The sequence below is a fragment of the Lycorma delicatula genome, chromosome 6, assembly GCF_047948215.1.
Source record: "Lycorma delicatula isolate Av1 chromosome 6, ASM4794821v1, whole genome shotgun sequence".
In the NCBI taxonomy this organism is placed as follows: domain Eukaryota; kingdom Metazoa; phylum Arthropoda; class Insecta; order Hemiptera; family Fulgoridae; genus Lycorma; species Lycorma delicatula.
This window is the reverse complement of record NC_134460.1, coordinates 5,604,319-5,625,030: the sequence shown is the minus strand read 5'-3', so window position 1 is coordinate 5,625,030 and position 20,712 is coordinate 5,604,319. Positions and strand designations below refer to the sequence as shown.

Sequence of the window (20,712 nt, the reverse complement as noted above, 5' to 3'; positions counted from 1 at the left end):
GTAAAAAACTAACTTAGAACTTTCGACTTCAAAATCGGTTATTAAAGACGGATGAACTGTTCTCAAGATATCAGTAATTTAATAAAGAATATTATAACGATAATTGCGGTTAAAGTACATCTAACGCTAAGTACTGCCGACCAAATCGACATTTATACATGTAAATATAAGGTTTATTTTTGTGTGACCTGGCAGTTTGAAGAAAATTTTCGGAGTAACGGAGAGCCGTCCACATATTAAAAAAAATCCTTCACGGACCTGAAGGACCAAGAACTCTTCTGTTGATGCAAATTAACCGAAAGATCTCCGTTTTCAGGGACAGAAACCTCGCATTTTCATCCTTTTCCATTTTGGGATATACAAGGGGTGTATCACGAAGTTTTCCCGGGACTTTCGTATCCTATTCTACTTGTGAAAATAAAGGAAAAAGTTCATATAAACATGTGTCTTAAAATGCTTCGATTGCCAGTTACGGTTAGTGAAAGATTCGTTCGTTTTTCAGCTATCCTTATGAAATGAGGTCATACTGAAATTTGCAAAACGTTAATTAAGGAGCAGAATTAGTGATTTCTTACGGTTTTTGACCAGAAAAATTGAATAAAATAGATCCCAGAACCGCATCTACAGTAATTTAATTCAGGAATTAATTGTCCGCATAATGGATACGACTGTGCAACTTAAGGACAGCCCTGAAGAAAAAAAAAGAAAAGTGCAACAAAAGTAGTACAGAAGCGGGCCAAGAAGTGCTTTGAAAATGGCGGGTTCATTTTTGAACATTTAATATAAACTGGTACGTATAATGAACTTTGGCTCGTGTACCGTTTCTAAATAAAATGTGAATTTTTCTAACGTTTCTTCGTTTTATACAACTTATCTTGAAAAATTTGTTCAGAATTAAATTTTCTACAAGTATTTTATAAACGTGTTGCGAATTTATTAGCAATTTAACAAAAATATTGTACATCAACATAAAAAACAGTGTTTGTAACGCTATTTATTAGTTTCACCCCAGATTCCTCTACTACTGCAGGTACGATTCTAGAGTTATTTTAAATCGATATTTCAGGTCAAAAACCATAACAAATCACTAATTGTGCTCCTTAATTAATATCCTAAAAATTTCAGTACGACCTCATTTCACCGGAGTAGCTGAAATCGAGCGAAATTTCAATAGCAGTAATTCGCAAACGAAACGTTTTAGTAGATATGTTTAAACGGACTTTTTCCATTATTTTCACGAGAAGAGAATAGGTTACAAAAATCCCGGGAGAAGTTCTTGATACATTCTGAATATGCTGTATAATGTATATTAAACACACAAGATATTTACAAAGTAATGAGAATTAGGTAAATTTTAAAACGTTAACGGTAGAAAAATAAAATTAAAAAAATGCTCCTACATCAAAACGATCAATATTTCGGTTTGAGACTGCTTAAGGTTTAGTGTAGACCACTTTTGAAACTAATTGTATAAAAATTAATAAATGGCTATTATTTTAGTTAAGATTGTCGCAGCCAGTCGTTTTTACGCCTTTTATTTTTTCATGCTGTTCACTATTATATGGTTTCAAGTCCAACTCTTTCCATTTAAAGTTTTTCAGTAGCCCGCCTTGGGAACTTGGAATGAAGTGGTCTCATAGGAAAGAATGTTTATTAAAAGTCTGAATAAATGATGCTTTTTTTTTCTCTTTTTTTTACTGCAGTGTTTAATTTACAATCGGTTCAAATTACTCGAACCGTAAGTAAATTTGAATACTAAATAAAAAGACATGCAGAAAGGGGTTTCCATTAAAATCCCTCAAAGAAGGGATACACGTTTATGAATACATACATCATACAGTATACGTAAATATATAATAAACACAAATAAGTACATGGAAAGACAAGTTCATGGAACATCTATAAAGTTCAGAAACATACAAAGCAAAGAAAACAGCAAAAAATAATCTTACCGATCACACAATTAATCAAACAAAGAAACGGTGAAACAAATCAAAGAATCGACAAAAATAAGTGGCGAAACGAAATGAAGAATTTTGACGTCCACAACACCCTGGTAGGTGATTCAACTCAAATTTCGGAGAACTTACAGATCTAATAAATGCAGTCGTTTAAGGCGCCTAACATCCTCGCTGTTATCCAGAATGTTAACCGCGAGCCAGTTCACATGTTTGTTCTCATTTTCTATCTTGCACTGAACCGTCGTATCTCCTCTCGAACGGTTGGCATTCCCAGATAATCATGAATTTCAGGATTTTTCGCAAACCACAGTGCTTCTGTTATATCTGTCAATAGTTAGAGTATGTAGTAATTTAGTATACCTGTATAATAGAGAACAGCAATTTCTTGTTAGATAATGATATTTGCAACCCCCTGTCTTCAATACCGGTACATCTCCCTGAACTTTACGTTAAGCCGCGTTATTTTCTCCCTGAAATCAATCCTCCACGTCAGACGAATACCAGGATGCGGTCCTGGGTGTCGCACGCTGTTAGCATGTGTGATGAAAACACCATTAAGCTGAACTTGCAGGCAGTCAATCCTTCTCTTTGCAAACGTAATATGCGTAGACTTAGCCGGATTAACCTTCATATTCCGTCTTGCTAGCCGTTCTTTAATTAGATCAGACGTAGCTGGTAGTTTAGCAGAAGCTAACGTAGTATAAATGTATTTGATTAAAATTGGAAAATTGCTAGATTTTTTATGTCCGTTTCAAATAAAACTGAAACACTCTTTTTTCATGATAAACAATTTTTACGTTGGATTTTAATTTGTCTTATGGCGGTGTTGCAAATGGACAGAAAAAACTAGTTTAAATGAACGTAGGAAATGAAATTATATTCTGCTACAAGCAGAACATCTTGTAACGATTACTACAGGCTGCTCTGATTATAATTTCAGACAAATGTTTTTGCAATATCAAAACAAGGGATTCCTGTTAAAAGAAAGATTAATTTTAATAAATTTTCGAACTACATAAAAGATCTTTATACCAAATTTCTTTAAAAAAATATATATTTTTTTTCTTTCCAAAATTACTGAATAATACTAATTATTCGACACTATTATATAAAAATTTATTTATCTTCAAATATTAATATTATTTCATACGCTTTATGCAGAATTTATCATTTATTCAACGCTCGATTTACTGATAGAATGTCATTAGATTTCTGGCCTTTCAGCACAATGTTCCATCAAGACATGTTTCTATAATCTGGGAACTTTATATAATTTTAATTGTCCTCCGATTCATAACAGAACCTTCACCTCTATAGATAACACACACAGAAGACACATAGGAAACACATCCTGAAAAAATATTCCGCAAGGCAGTCTTGACCTAAAGATACACAGACTCCGATGCCACAGATTCCCTTCGAGGGTTGTCAGGAGTTACATTCTCGTCATTAAATACAGCTAACTATATATTCTTTATTTTCCGTCTAAGTCATTAGATAATTCAGGAACTTTTGTTTAAACTTTCGGTTTATAACGTTTTTAATGGAGAGGTAAATCAAGCTGAATTTTAGTTACCGTTATTCAGGTTCGCTAGCCAACGAGCAAGTCAGCTTTCTCATTTCCTTCCGCTCCAGCGCTAGATGATATCCAAAGATAACTGAAACGTCAACTCAACCGATCTACCGACAGACTGCCTGATTTCAGAGAGAGATAGGGCATGTTTTCATTAGAGACTTATTAAATTTATGAATTTATTACTTAAATTTTAAGTTCATCAAGAGGACTTTGAGTAAATTTAATCGTAGAACAAAATTGTCGTTGTTGCGATCAACACTTGTTTTTTGGTATAAGGATAATGTTTTTGATGTTTACAGACTCAATCGAGTAATGATCTGAAAGGATAGTCTAATTGAAACTAGATATAGGAAGAGTTTTTTTGTGAAAGCTTCGGTGTTACAGGGAGGCGTGGGAATCGCGCTTTCGCGAATCGATTAATTTGATAGCTTAGGGTTGTAGGTTACGATAGGTGGTCGAGGTCGGAAAAGGCCTTAAGAAGTCGATAGTAAGTTGTGTAAATAAACTAGCAGAAATGTGTATCGAGACATTTGCAACGGTGGCGTCCTGAGACAGAGGCCAAACCGACGACTGTCTAATCATTTTTTGAGGGTATAAAAGACGACCTCCAGTAAATCCCATCAGAGCTAGGATCGGAAGTAGTGGTGAGGCGACCGGGATCGTCACAAAACGGGTTGTCTTCCCCTACGGGAGTCGGGATGTCTAATTTCAGATACTCTTGACATTATCGAGTCAAAATTACGAGATCTCTCGGAGGGAAGATCGATAACCAAATTTTTTTATTACACTTATTATACATAATAGATGTAATAAAAAGCCGATTATTAATGCTCAATATAAAACGATCGATGAATCGAAAAGAAAAGATTGTTATCCCTTATTTTTACTTGTTAATTATTTAGAGCTTTTTATTTAAAATTTACCTAGTATTTTTCAATTTCATCACGAACAATTATTTCAATAAAAAAAAAAAAATGAAATTAACTTTCACATCGAATTAAAGTTTTACCCATAATATCACGTAAATATCTATCACAAAAAAAAATAACATTATCGTTAATTTCTTCTCTTGTTTTTTTGCTTGAAGTTTGTTCACGGGATACGATATCGAAATAGAATTTGGTAGCGTATGAAAAATAACACGTTTCATCGGGATTCGATCCGGGGAGCTCTGAATGAAAGACCGAGACGTTACTGTTTCGCCGCTGATAAATTTAAAAGAAAAGAATCCGATAAAGGGTTATATAATTGTCCCGGCTTTGTCCTCGACAGAGTTTTATTTGATATTCACTAGACGTTTAAATATTAATTACTAAATATTATATGCAATATTTAGAGTAAAAAAAGTTTGAAAAAGATCGAAACGCTTTTAAAATATTTCGTCCGTTTCGATTCCCTCGACTAAAGAGAAAAACAAATAAAAATTTTTAATGAAAAAGCTCTGGTCCCGGCCGATACCAAATAATGTTTTTATCATCGTTTAAAGTATAATTTCTAAACAAATTGGGTTCTGTCTGTCCTCTTTCGATAGCTACCTCATACAAAATTTTTAATAACAACCACCACTAGAGAAACAAATAAATTATCAGACGTTATATAAAATTAGAAAAAAAGTTTTTTAAGATCGGTCAAACAGGACCTTCTTTTTTTAAAGAAAGGTTTAATTAATATCTACATTAATACTCGATACGAGTGGATTTTCAATCTCGTAAATTAAAGTTAAAAAGACTGATAATTTGAAGTACGGGTCTGATGGTTTTTGGGAGCTTAATTTATTTACTTCGATAGTTCAGCTCGATTCGGTGCAAGTTATTTGACCGGCCAAAAAAATTATAGTTTAAAAAAAAAATCGGTACCATTATGATCCGATGGAGTATTTATAAGATATAGATTGACTATTTATAATCAAATATTTGTTTCGCGCTTCGCCTTTTTTTGTTCGATGGGTTTTCTAGATTCGAGATAAAAAATCCGTTTAGGAATAACGTCGAACCCTCCGTACTTTAATCCGATCGACCCAAACGTTTAGAATTTTAAAATACTTTCATCGTACTTTCTTTCTTTTCTTTCTTTTTCCTGTTTAGCCTCCGGTAACTACCGTTTAGATAATTCTTCAGAGGATGAATGAGGATGATATGTATGAGTGTAAATGAAGTGTAGTCTTGTACATACTCAGTTCGACCGTACCTGAGATGTGTGGTTAATTGAAACCCAACCACCGAAGAACACACTTTCATCGTACTGAATCTCAATTCTCTAACGCCATACAAATAGTAAAACATTACAAATAGCGAAATCTACTCTTCCTTTTTTTTTTTTTTAATTTTGTCTAAAAATGAGTGCAGTCGATAATTATCATATAATGAAAATTTTTATGCTATTTACAAAGAATTTATGCCACAGTTACCAATCAAAATACAAACACGATCACGCGAGTACATATGTCTTTATTCTGTAACTTTTTTGTGTTTTTTTTTTTAGACTAACAGGGGTGTTGAAACGTCAATATTTGCAATAACTACAATACAAAAATTTTGGTCGATCGTACAATATAGGCGTACCAGAAAGGTAAAAATAAATTCATCAGCAAAATATGTTTAAAAGTAAAACGTAATAATGTTAATTTTCTTTATAATTCTTTTATTATAGCTCAGAGATTAGCTTAGAATCGTATTATTGTCCTCCGAATCGTTCGGTTATGGTAATTAACATATTTACAAAAGCGTACAGTAAAATAATGTGAAACCCATCCTGTAAGTTAAATTCTCATGCGATTAATTTTTTTAAAAAAGAAACAGCAAATACCTAGCACCTGCCTAACTTGTGAAATATTTATAAAAATCAATAATTACAGAAAACCAATAAAGCCACTTCAACACAATCTTTTTTTCATAAATTAATTAAAAAGTTACATTACCTGAACATCATAAGAAGAAGAAATAAATAAAAATCAATTACTGTAATGTCTTTAGTATTCTCTGACATTAAAAAAAAAAAAAAAAAAAAAAAAACAAAAAAAAAAACAAATAGAAAAAAAATGTTCTGACACATTATTAAGTCGTGCTTCATTTCATAAGTAGAAGAGAAATAACTTCACGATACGTTTTACAAGCAAAAATAAAGAAATATGTTTATATAAAAATCACGGGTTCGAAATCACTTCGTTTTCGAATTATAGCTTGCGAAAAATGTCTGCCGTAAGATTAAATGAAGTCGTACTGAAATTCATACAAGAAAGCTTAAGAGATATAAATTTGATGATTTTATGTCGGTTTTGATGTTAAAAATTGATTAAAAGAGATCCCGGAAATGCATCTCTAATAATCTTTAAGAAAATTATTGTAAAACGCGAAAATATTACGGCGATTATTTTATCTGTTTTGATTTTAATAAAAGTTAAGTTTTTTAATATCTTCGTATTCGGCTAACGGAAGATTAAAGCCGACCCGGCGAAAACTACCCGCGTTACGTTTACGATCAGAAGAGGAAACTGCCTCCGATCTACTTGGATAAGTTCTTCATACAACTAATGGGAGATACCTCGGCTTACATCTAGATCACATTTTTTTGTACAGGTCGTACGCTGGAGTAGAAGGAACAGATCGACCGGAAATTCAAGCTTATATATCGATCTACGGTTGTACCTCTCTAACAACATTCTCCTGTATACGATCTTCTTGAAATCGACATGGACTTGCGTGATTAATCTCCAGGGAACGACAGCGATAATAATTAAAGCGATCCAGAGGTGATAGAACAAGATATTGAGGAAAGCGACCCGACCGCCTCGGTTCGTCAAGAATTCTGAAATACTTGAATATCTGTGAAATCCCGTACGGTCGGTATTAGATCGACCGTTTCGGTTTTAGATACACGGTTAGGTTGAATAGACACGTAAAGTCCCTCGCTTTGAATGCTTTGATGGCTATCTCTTGTGTAATATTTTAACATATTATTTACTTATTGTATCGTCAGTAGAAACCGACTGTAAATTTTTGTACTCAGAATTAAACTCTCTACGATTTTTCTTACTGGAAATTAAACGAGTATACCGCACCACAGAAGTAAAAAATTGTTTTTAACCGCACCATTTTTTTTTTTTACAATAAATTCTCAAAAATTATTTGTTACGGTTCAGAGACTAATTTTATTCGACTTTTCAGGTTAAAAACCGTACGAAACAGAAATTTTTTCATTAATTTAAGTTCCAGAATTTCCAATACGGCTTCATTTATCCTCGGAGCAGAAATCAGAGGGAAATTTTTCACGAGGTGTAATTTTAAAACGAAATATTTTCGGTCTACGTTAATATGATTTTTTTTAAATTTACTTTCACTCGTAAAACATATCTTGACGTTACTTTTTTCTTCACGAGACACCTGCTTAACGAATTAAAAACTGTTATAATTCGGGTGTTTTAAGGTACAGCCTGCTGAAGACAAAAGTTTCTTATAATACAGAAAACATTAGAGAGATTATGAAAGGATGAGTACTGAAGAACCCTGTGATTCGTTCCAGATAATTTGATTATAAAAGACAAAACTACATTTAACCGTTGAAATAAGATCTGAATAATATTTAGAACGAATTAGATTTCTTTTACTAAATATTAATTTTAATTTCTAATTTAAAATTTTGAACTTATGTTAAATAATTATAAAGCGTACGGAAACCGTATAAAGTATGCAACATTCATAACACTGTACACTGACGATCAGTGATTATTAAACTTTCTAATAAATAATAAAGTAATAAACAGTTTTATTTTATTTACAGCTTAAATAATAAACGATAAATATTTTAGCTAATAGTAAAACTGAATTTTTAAATTCTGATCGGGGAAATGGAAATAGACCCTATCTTGTAAAAAAAGAATATTTTTATTCGAACAATTAAGTAATATTACGATGCGGTAAAGTGCAGTAAAAACCAGCAGGATATCTCGACTAATTTGCAGTCTCGAGTGGTTTCACAAGTAACGGTTTATTTAGTTTTAAGATCCCCCGCTAAGAACATTCTAGTCGCCACCGAAGTAGCTGGAATACAACAATTAAGAAAATATAAAATATGAAAACGAAAACAAATAATTAAAATGCATTTAATTTAATGCGTTTCGAGTTTTAATTCATTATATTTCAATAAAAAATAAAACTACATTTGAAGATATACACTAAAAAAATAATAAAACTGAATTTAAAAAATCAAACCGTATTATTAGAACGAACTTTCAATTCTTCTCAAAAGAACTCAAAAGATTAAAAAAGTAATAACAATTTGTAACAAGTAATAAAAATAGTCCAAATTAAAGAAAAATTATTATCTTTCATTAATTTTAGCGTCGTTCTTTTTAAACGATTATTTTATTTTTAGGAATGAAAAATTACGCAAAATGTAGCGATCAAATTACAAGCTCGTCTAACCGATCGACTAGTGTTTACAGCTGATTATTAAGTATATCATTTAGCGATGAATTTTTTTCTTAATTAAATTTCTAATCGTTAGTAAGCAATATACACCCTTCTGAGAGTAAAGCGCTATGTTACCCTGCCCATATACCTCTTTGCTGCCATGTAGGCTTTGTACAGCTACTATCGGACAGATTAAAACAGCCTTTGAACTGAAGACGATCGTATAATCGTGCATGCGCACGCGCGAACTATATAACAAAGACCTAAACGTACCTTTAACTTAAATACTTTTGACTGCGACCGTTTAATATTCATTAGATTATTGTATAAGTAAATTCACGGCCAAACATAACACAACATTCTTACCTAAACGGTAATTCTTACAACAAAATTGGAAATTTTATTATTATTTTTTCAAACTTAAAACACCGTAAAAAATCAGTTAAAATACTAACCGATGCTCGTACGAATAGGTAGGAATAAAAAGAATAAATAAAGTTACTTCGTAAAATATAATTTAAGACCTTTTCCATTTTTAGTTATAATATTTACAAGTAAAAGAAACGTACGCGTAAATACTAAGTTACTTAAAAAGAAGGCGTCGAGTCCAGTCGGGAATATATTTCGCGTTAAGTAACGCTACCCTTCTTGGAAAACAATAAATAATAATAATAACAAAATTATACGAGTTATCGGTGACGGTTTTTAGTTAAAATTTTAACTTAACGAAAAATAAAACCTCTGTTTTAGGAAAAATTTCACCGTAATATATTATAATTATTACTAATATTATTATAAAATGTTATAAATAAAATAATAATATATATTTAAAAATAATTAAAAATATACTCGTACTTTAGCGCAATCGTAAATTTCAAATATATATAAAAGCCATCGTATTGTGAAAGGGTTTATTTGTTCATCTTTATAAATATGAAAAATTTATTTAGTTTTCTTTCTACTCGTAGTTTGATAGATAAAATAAACGTATTTTTTTTCCTAAGTAAAGTCGAAAATTATTTATATAATGAAAGGATATAGAGTGAGGATAACCTTCTTAGCACCGTAACTGTAATTTAAACACAGATTAATAATAGTTTTTTTTTTTGTCTTCAGTCATTTGACTGGTTTGATGCAGCTCTCCAAGATTCCCTATCTAGTGCTAGTCGTTTCATTTCAGTATACCCTCTACATCCTACATCCCTAACAATTTGTTTTACATATTCCAAACGTGGCCTGCCTACACAATTTTTCCCTTCTACCTGTCCTTCCAATATTAAAGCGACTATTCCAGGATGCCTTAGTATGTGGCCTATAAGTCTGTCTCTTCTTTTAACTATATTTTTCCAAATGCTACTTTCTTCATCTATTTGCCGCAATACCTCTTCATTTGTCACTTTATCCACCCGTCTGATTTTTAACATTCTCCTATAGTACCGCATTTCAAAAGCTTCTAATCTTTTCTTCTCAGATACTCCGATCGTCCAAGTTTCACTTCCATGTAAAACGACACTCCAAACATACACTTTCAAAGATCTTTTCCTGACATTTAAATTAATTTTTGATGTAAACAAATTACATTTTTGATTAAAAGCTCATTTTGTCTGTGCTATTTGGCATTTTACATTGCTCCTGCTTTATCCATCTTTGGTAATTCTACTTCCCAAATAACAAAATTCTTCTACCTCCATAATCTTTTCTCCTCCTATTTTCACATTCAGTGATCCATCTTTGTTATTTCTACTACATTTCATTACTTTTGTTTTGTTCTTGTTTATTTTCACGCGATAGTTTTTGCGTAGGACTTCATCTATGCCGTTCATTGTTTCTTCTAAATCCTTTTTCCTCTCGGCTAGAATTACTATATCATCAGCAAATCGTAGCATCTTTATCTTTTCACCTTGTACTGTTACTCCGAATCGTAATAATAATCGTACGTAGTAATAATTAGAAAATCACGAATCAGGGCGACACATAAAATTTCTTCATTTTTTAACTTTAATATAAAATAGATGTATAATTATAAAATAAAGATTATTATATAATTTATTATATTATAAAATATTATTATTATAGTGAATAACAGTAAAACAAAGGTAATTATAAAAAGGTGAAGAAAACTAAAAAAGTAAAAGTAAAGGGAGAAGCTTTAAGTAAAGAAATATTAAAGTAGGAGAACCAATTTACCGTAGCTATTTACAGAATCGATAATTTTCAAAATTTTGCAGTTGAATCTAGTAAAGAAAAGGGACAAACCTATGATGAAATTTATAGCCTACGAAAAATTACGGGCAGACCGGGATTCGAATTCCAAACCTTACTGACGTATGGCAAAGCGTTAAATAAAAATCAGAGATACTTATCGTTAAAGGTAAAATTTTAATTACTTATCTAGGAAATCACTTATTTTTCTTGCGGTTCCAAATCTTAAATATCAATTCAAATCGTCTAAAATATCTTTCTCTTGAAAATTAAAAATATTATTTAAAACTTTCCGCAATTTATAAAACATCCTTGCAGGAGTTGTATTTCCTCTCGCAATAAAATTATATACTGAAGAAAACAATGCGGTATTTTTGGGAGTGGTGAATTTGAAAAATCTTTGGAAAACTTAAACAGATGAAAAAATTTTAATTTGAATATTTTTGAAAATTATTAGAAATTCCAAACGAGTTAAAATTTCTAAATTTAACCCTAAATTAGACAATCCTACGATTTTTAAACACGATTTATTTCGCAAGTTTTTAAAATTATGTATTAAGAGACCGCTGTGACTTACGATAATGAGAAACATTTAATTTTGAAATGTAAATAAAAAAGGAAACCGCAGAAAATACGTTTTATTCTAAATTTATAGGTTATTTTTTTTTTTAATTTTACCGGTTTAAAATAATTTGATATTTAGGTCGATCACAATTTTTATTTACTTGATTTGCATCCTAAAAATTTTATTCACAGTTTCTAAACAGTTTTGTAAATTATTATCTTTTTAATTCGGTAATGTATTTTAGAAATTTTTCCAGTTATTTAAGACTATAAAATTTCAAATCTTGAGTCTCTATGAAATTTTAAACAAAAGTAGACGATAAATGTAACGGGTGTTTAATTCTTAAAAGAAAATCACACGTCTATTTACGTAAATGAACGATCGCTAAATTCGATTTACTGACCTGAAACTGCTTTCTTTATTATTATGATTATTAAAAGATTTTAATTAAAAGTAGTTATATTGTGTGACAAATTATAACGTAATCGATTCATAGGTTTTGTAAACGCATCGAAGAAACCTTTTTTTAACAGTTAAATATAAATTTAGTGTAGTTTTCTGCACTGGACGCGCATACTTTCCTAGATCTATGAAATCTTCGAAGAGTTAAATTCACGAAAATCGGTTATGTAATCTAAAAAACAATGAGATTTAAAATGAAAACCGTGTTCTGTTTTGTTTTAGATTAATAAAATATGTTTAATGCGTCCAAAATCATTAGGATTGTTTTTCAACGGCTCATCTTAATGACAAATAATAACATAGTAAAAATTATCGGTCAACTTCATTACCAGAATGTTTCTAAATCGCTTTTCTAATATAACGAGTAGTTTAAGAATATAAATCCGCGAATACAAGTATACTTTTAAAAATTAATCCCGATTTAAATTCCTTACGCGGTATCGATCGTTAATTTTTTTAAATGTTTCATTAGATATAATTTGTTCGGAATTAAATTTTCAATAAATTTTAATTTGAACATTACTTTGATTAATGGCAACTCAGTAATATAAATTTACGCCAAATATTAAAAAAAGAAGTTCTTTGCGATTCCTTTTATTTTTAATTTTACAACAATTTTCTTCGAAACTACTTTCTGAGAACTATCTTTTTTCAATATTTCATGTAATATATTAATCTTTCTAAATAATGTCCGTAGTTTTAGCGTAGCGTTATTTGATTTTTAGAGCAGAAATATAGGCGAAATGTTTTGCTGGCGTAACTTGAAAAAAGCATTTCCAGATCAACGTTTTTCATTATTTTAATGATAAAATAACAAACTACCTGAACCGCTGAGCGCTTTATATAAGCGTAAAATAAAAAAATTTTTATATAATAAAAAATGATGAGTTCACGGCCTAGTTTGTGAGATAAGTGTAGAAACGATGTGTTTACATATGGAGGATGTCAAAACAAAAGTAATGAAATGTAGTAGAAATAACAAAGATGGACCACTGAATGTGAAAATAGGAGGAGAAAAGATTATGGAGGTAGAAGAATTTTGTTATTTGGGAAGTAAAATTACTAAAGATGGACGAAGCAGGAGCGATATAAAATGCCGAATAGCACAAGCTAAACGAGCCTTCAGTAAGAAATATAAGTTGTTTACATCAAAAATTAATTTAAATGTCAGGAAAAGATTTTTGAAAGTGTATGTTTGGAGTGTCGCTTAATATAGAAGTGAAACTTGGATAATCGGAGTATCTGAGAAGAAAAGGTTAGAAGCTTTTGAAATGTGGTGCTATAGGAGAATGTTAAAAATCAGATGGGTGGATAAAGTGACAAATGAGGAGGTATTGCGGCAAATAGATGAAGAAAGAAGCATTTGGAAAAATATAGTTTAAAGAAGAGACAGACTTATAGGCCACATACTAAGGCATCCTGGAATAGTCGCTTTAATTTTGGAAGGACAGGTAGAAGGGAAAAATTGTGTAGGCAGGCCACGTTTGGAATATGTAAAACAAATTGTTAGGGATGTAGGATGTAGAGGGTATACTGAAATGAAACGACTAGCACTAGATAGGGAATCTTGGAGAGCTGCATCAAACCAGTCAAATGACTGAAGACAAAAAAAAAATGGAGGATGTCAGCGGAGTTACCGGATTTAAAATAGTAAGTTACAGCTAATTTATACAATTTTTTCAAATTAAAAGAAAATAACTAAAATTTCGAATAAATATCTCATTTAATGTAAAACTTAATGGAAATTACGATTAAAAAACTTACTTATGAAGTAGATGAAGAAAAATTTTAAATCATTAAACATTACGGACGGATCTTTCAAGTACAGTATTATGTTCATTCGCCTTTATATTAAACCTAATTCTAAACAATGTTCTGAACGTTAGTCGCATCAAACAATTTTCCCTTTAAAAATGAATTATTATAGCGTATAATAAGAAGAATAATTAATCTTCTGCTTTTAAATCGGCTTACTTAACTAATATTAAAAAGAAAAAATATATATAGTTAGGATTTAAAGCGACATTCTAACAAAAGGATAACCATTATACGGTCCGTGAATTACAATGATACACGTACACCGTAAAAATATTTCTTAGAATATAAATTAATCACTAAACGTTATTAAATTAAATTAATTTTACGAATCATCAATTAAATTAAGCGTAATTATTATTTTATTTTAAATAAAAAACGAAAAGATAATAAAACGTTTTCAACTTTCTTATAATTTATTCCTAAACTAGCCTATTTATCAAATATTTACAATAAAAATATACTGTTATCGTTGTTAAACAAAGTAAATGCTAAATAAATATCCGCCCTCCAAATATGATTAAAGGAATCTGGAGAGAAAAAAATATTAAAAATCCAACGATTTTGCCCGTTTCTTTTTTACTGTACAACCAAAGCTATTTCAAGTTTATTTTTTAATCCTTGATATCACCCGACTTTTCACTGTCTGTGAAATTTTAATTCTCTGCATTTTCTTGTTATAATTTTGAAGTAAACCGTCTTTTAACATTATTATTATTTTTTTTATTAACTCATTAAAAAAAAAAATAGCGGCTTTTGCAGTTGTAATTGCAATATTTTTTAGCAGATAAAGACCGAAATACAGAAATTTAGTATTTACAAAACAGTTTTATAAATCTTATTCAGGACCGACAGAAAAAAATGGCTTTTAAGAACCGATAAAGCAAAGAGAAACGTGTTATGTTTACGTCCCTTTCAATAAGCTTCCTAATATATTTTCAAAGATGTACGAAGACAACGGTAAATAAAATATACACTTGAAAAATAAGACTTAATCGGATAAGGTTTCATTGGACATAAGCCCAAGCGAATGTATGAAAAATTCGAGTTCATATAAATTGTAACAATAAAGTTTGTGCGTCAGACGCGTTTCCGGGGTCGCGAGTGAAAAGTTTTCGCGAGTTATATAGTTTGAAGACGTCAAACACGGTAAGTCGCGCATAAAACAAAAACGCGGTCTAAATTTAAAAAAAAAAAACTTACAGTAAGACAAAATATCCCAGCAATTGCGACTCCTCCGGAAAAGGGGACGCATTGCTCCCTCCTTATAGCTAGTGCCCCGTTGTGGCGTATTCCTGCTAGCCTATTAAAGAGTTAGCACCGAAAGGACTTCAGTGGACGGTCTGAAGGGGAATTACGTCGGGAGGACAGGCTTTATAAGCCTAGCCTTCCGCGGTCGGCCCATGAAATGGGTTCGATAACGCTGGTTTAACAACGGATTGGAATGCAATTAAATCCGTCTTAAATTCACTAAAATAATAATAGACAAAACTTGAAAAATTAGATCCGAGATTAAAAAATAACCCTTTTAAAAACAACCCCGATTAGAATGATCCAGCAGCAAGGGACTCTGTCCAGGTTCTGCGATAAAGTAGGGAGTAATAGACTCCTGCCAACTTTGCATTCCATTCCATTCCAATAAAGTTTATATTTAAACTAGGCTTCTACGATGATATTGAACGCATTAAATTTTAATATATAAATTATCTCTAAAACCGAGGTAGAGTACTGCATCCGATTTTGTAGCGCTAAATAAAATTCAAAAATATAAACGATTTAGCTCTTTCCATCGACGTTTTATGCAAAGCAGCATTTAAATTATAAATCGATATTTCTATAAAAAAATTACTTTACAAATAAATACGAAAAAAAAATTGAATCCTAGGAAAATCATTTAGCAGTAAATTTAATAGAACTGGCGAAATGCAGGAAGACTGACGTATCCCACGGATCAAAATAAGTTAATTTTTCAAAGCTTAATTTTATTAATGAAGATAGAGTTTTAACTAGATTTAAATTAATTAATAGATCGTCGAGATAACTTTAAAAAAAATACATTTTCATTCCGAAAATTATTCTGATAGAAAACGATTATAATTTTATTTGTTATGAAATAGCGGGCATCGACAGCTATCGGTCATTAGCCCGGTGGAAATCTGTAGCGTATGAAAAGATGCCGTGCCTGACCGGGATACGAACCCGGGACCTACGCTCGAAATGTCGAGACGCTATCTACTCGGCTACGCAGGACGGCTGAAAATACTTTTTTCGATAGATAAAATTTAATTTAATAAAGATAACTATTAAAAGATGTAAAATAAAAATCTAAATCTAAAATACCTCTGAAGTACATTCTATAAGCGGTTGTGAATCTGTTTTCTGTATAGGAATATAATTAGAAATACCAACCGATAACCCTTTAATGTAATGAAAGGAGTAGGTACTTCGTATATCAGATATCCAGGGCTTCACAGAGCTGGATCTCTAGGATTATAAATTTTGAATTTTCTCCTTTTTTTATAAAAAAAATAATAAATAATATAAACTGTTTCATTACTAATAAAATAATTAAAAATAAAGAAATCTTTAAAAAATATTTCAGGACCTAAACGTAAAAATAATCGAAATATCTTTTCATAAGAAAAATATTAGGCTTTTAAAGTCACTTAAAAAGAATGGAGGAAAAAAGATTAACGAAAAAATTTATTTTTGTAAATTAAATTAAATACTATAAATAATATATTTCAAGAAATTGAAAAAGAGATAAAGAAGTTAATTAATAAAGAAGAAATTTTGGACTGAAATACCTTCAAAATAGCATAAAACAAACGTTTTCAAGAAAAACAACGGAAAAAAATGAGAAATAATATTCTCAAAAAGAGAGAAACTAATTCGTTCAAGGATTGAAACGTACTGACAGAAAATCAAACCCAAATACAAAATAAACTTGTTTATTAATCCGATCCGTAGATGATCCAAACAAAAACTCCATTCCAAATTCATTTCGATGCAATTTTTCCCTTTGTTAGTTAATTTAATTAACCGCTGATAAATTCCAAACTGTTGAATGAATTTTAAGAAATTAATTCACAGTAGTTCTTAAAAATTAAAAAAAAAAAAAAAAAAAAAAATTGGTGCCAATGATTAAAAATAATTACGTAATCACTGTCGATTGAATTAATTTTTGTTCGTTAATGTCTCATTTCTTTAAAAAAAATTCACAATAAAAAAAATCTTTGGTATTTCCACGCCGTAGTAAAAGGTTTAGGAGTTTGCCTGCCTCTAAAATAAAAAAGAGAGAAAAACTTAGCATTTTGAATCCAATTTGTTACAGTGTATTTAATCGTCAAACGTTTCTAATAGTAGACAGAGTTCTACTTATGGAAGATCCTAGGTATGAGAATTACATATTCTTTAGGTTCTTTCTGCTTACATTTTAACGGTAAGACTTTTTTTCTTACTGGAAAAAATTCGATCGGTTAGGATTTTACGGTTTTTTAAAAAGGTTTTCTAACAAATTATTGCCAAATAAATCTTTACATGTAATTTTTTCCTACTAAAATATCAGAAATTTGAAAACATAACGCTGATTATATGTCTAATCATAAAATTTACTACCCTTCTAAATCTGCACCACGTTCTCCCCCCCCCCCATTATTCCGTAGTTTATAGCAGATGCATATTTTGTTAAAATACATATTAGAGTGATACGGGTAAAATAATGTGGAAGACATCGGTGATGGAGTGGAGGGGACTGTTTATCGCCTGCACATTTGAGTATCGTCAATCTGTGTCTAACATTAGCTTTTGAATAAAGTTGTGTAATAGCTAGTTGTTGTTTGTTAATCGTTGAAGAACGCGATGGAAACTTATTTAGAGGTGAATCTCATGCTGCGGGTCGGCGAAAGTTCAGAAAAAATTTGAAAAGGAAGCGCTAGTGAAAAGTGTTATTCAGAACTTAAAAGAATTCGTAAAAGAGGTTCGGTATTAGACCAGAAACGTGCCGATAAAGATCAGTTTTTACGACGCAGGCCGTAGGGGATATTAAAGCGGCAGTTACAACATCTCCTCGTAAATTTTTGCGGAGACTAAGACGGGAAAAGAACATTTCACTAGGTTCAGCTCACACTGCGGCGAGAAAAATGCTGAAACGTTATCCGTATCGAATGCAGGTTTTCCACGAACTAACTAATGCCGATTATGCTAAAAGCGTAATCAACATTACGCTTTACTACTGAACATTATGCTCAACGTTACTGAACAGTTGACGGTAGTTAACAGTTCAAGAACTTCATTACAGGCGACACTGGGATTTTAAATAAAGTGTTCTTCACAGATGAAGCGTGGTTTCACCTCGGGGTTGTTAACGGTCAGAACTATCAAACGTGGGGTGCTAAAAACCTGCACATTTTCTTTGAATTTCCCCTACACTCACAATACGGTGATGCGGTTTCAAGGCGACATATAATAGGACTTTTTTTTTTTAAATTGTGGATGCTACCATCTACCGAGAAATTACCCTACAGTTCACAGTTTTACGGCAAGAAGATGATCTTGAACTACCAGTCGCAACAGGAAGAGCCACTCGCCATACACATCGCTCTACTATGAAGATTTTGCGGGATTTTTTTCGGTAGAATAATAATTTGTAAACGGTTGTGGCCACCGAGATCCCTTGATCTGACTAATTCAGACTTCTTTCTGTAAGGTTCTTAAAAGAAATCCTTTAAAGGAGCGATCCACACTCCCTGGAGGAATCGAAGACAAACATTACCGATGCCGTCCAGGAAACAGACGGGATAAAGCTAACAAAAGTGGCAAGGAAGACGATCAGAAACAGCGTAGAAGTGGATGGACGTCATTTTCTACGTCTTCTGTAAATTATTATATAAGTGTTTGACAATAAGACGTTATTTGTAATAAGATTAAAATAAGATATTATTTGTAGAATAAAATAAGCGATAGGACTTCTTTTAAATCGAACACTCTATATAATCATCCGATGAACAAATTTAAACGTAAATACTTTAAGATAAGATAGGATATATAGTATTTCATCGGCTAATCCTAACAATTTTCGTAAACAAGCCGACCGGTAAACCGCTATAAGTACTTTTATATTACGAACTATGACAAAGTGCTCCTAATAATAATAGAAAAAAAAAGATGGCCGTAGTTATACTTTCCCGTAGCTGATAAACAAAAGCTGTATTTCAAAAACCGGTTTGATAAAAGATTTCGAGATTTTCCCTTACAGATGTTTTCGTAGTACTATTATTTAAAGAAATAAATTACATATCTGTACAAAGAAAGTATTTTCTAAACAGTCTGAAAAAAATGAAAATATCGTACATTTCTTCCATACGTTTGGAAAATTTGCTTAAAATTTTAACTTGATAAATCGTGTTTATAATCTACTAACAAATGAGTATATCACAGATACATGTCTATCTCACAGATAAATATCCATTGACATATATCGTGCATAGATCTATTGTGAAAGTCTGAACGAAATCGGCTCATCCAGTCTGAAGATATTTAACAAAAAACAATGCAAAGGTACATACAAATACTCATTTAAAAAAATGTGTTTTTTTGGTGTTAGTTTATCCCTTAGGGTGTGAAATATCGAGATTTGATAAAATCCCGGTAAGTGATTTTTTTTTTTTTTTTTTTTACCGTTGACCATCTTTCCTTTACGTATAGCTGAAAAATGAAAATTAAAATAATGAACAAACATTTTCCTCGGAAATTTTTTTAAAGAAAAATGCATAATGAAACAAACATTAAATGAAATTATTTCAAATTTTTCATTCAAAATTGAATAACTCTTTTTCAGAATAAAACGTGTAATAAACGAAAATTATGAGATGAGAAACATTAGTAAATAAAAAAAAAAGCAAAAAGGAAAGTTTTTTAAATTTTTGTCGTATTAAGCGAACCGTTTTAAAACGATGAAGGTACAATCGATACGATTGTATTGAAGCCCGTAGCGGTATGTAATGACAAAATAATTACCGGTGTAATAGTCGAAGAACAATTTAGATTCGGAGTAACAGTACAAGGTGAAAAGATAAAGATGCTACGATTTGCTGATGATATAGTAATTCTAGCCGAGAGTAAAAAGGATTTAGAAGAAACAATGAACGGCATAGATGAAGTCCTACGCAAAAACTATCGCGTGAAAATAAACAAGAACAAAACAAAAGTAATGAAATGTAGTAGAAATAACAAAGATGGACCGCTGAATGTGAAAATAGGAGGAGAAAAGATTATGGAGGTAGAAGAATTTTGTTATTTGGGAAGTAAAATTACTAAAGATGGACGAAGCAGGAGCGATATAAAATGCCGAATAGCACAAGCTAAACGAGCCTTCAGTAAGAAATATAAGTTGTTTACATCAAAAATTAATTTAAATGTCAGGAAAAGATTTTTGAAAGTGTATGTTTGGAGTGTCGCTTTATATGGAAGTGAAACTTGGACGATCGGAGTATCTAAGAAGAAAAGGTTAGAAGCTTTTGAAATGTGGTGCTATAGGAGAATGTTAAAAATCAGACGGGTGGATAAAGTGACAAATGAGGAGGTATTGCGGCAAATAGATGAAGAAAGAAGCATTTGGAAAAATATAGTTAAAAGAAGAGACCATATAGGCCACATACTAAGGCATCCTGGAATAGTCGCTTTAATATTGGTAGGACAGGTAGAAGGATAAAATTGTGTAGG

At 31.1% G+C, this 20,712-nt stretch overlaps 1 protein-coding gene across 1 annotated transcript in view; it reads right to left on the bottom strand.

The window, feature by feature from the left end:
• Window positions 1-20,712, bottom strand: part of ds (dachsous cadherin-related 1) — a 222,397-nt gene that overhangs the window by 106,817 nt on the left and 94,868 nt on the right. The window lies entirely within an intron of this gene.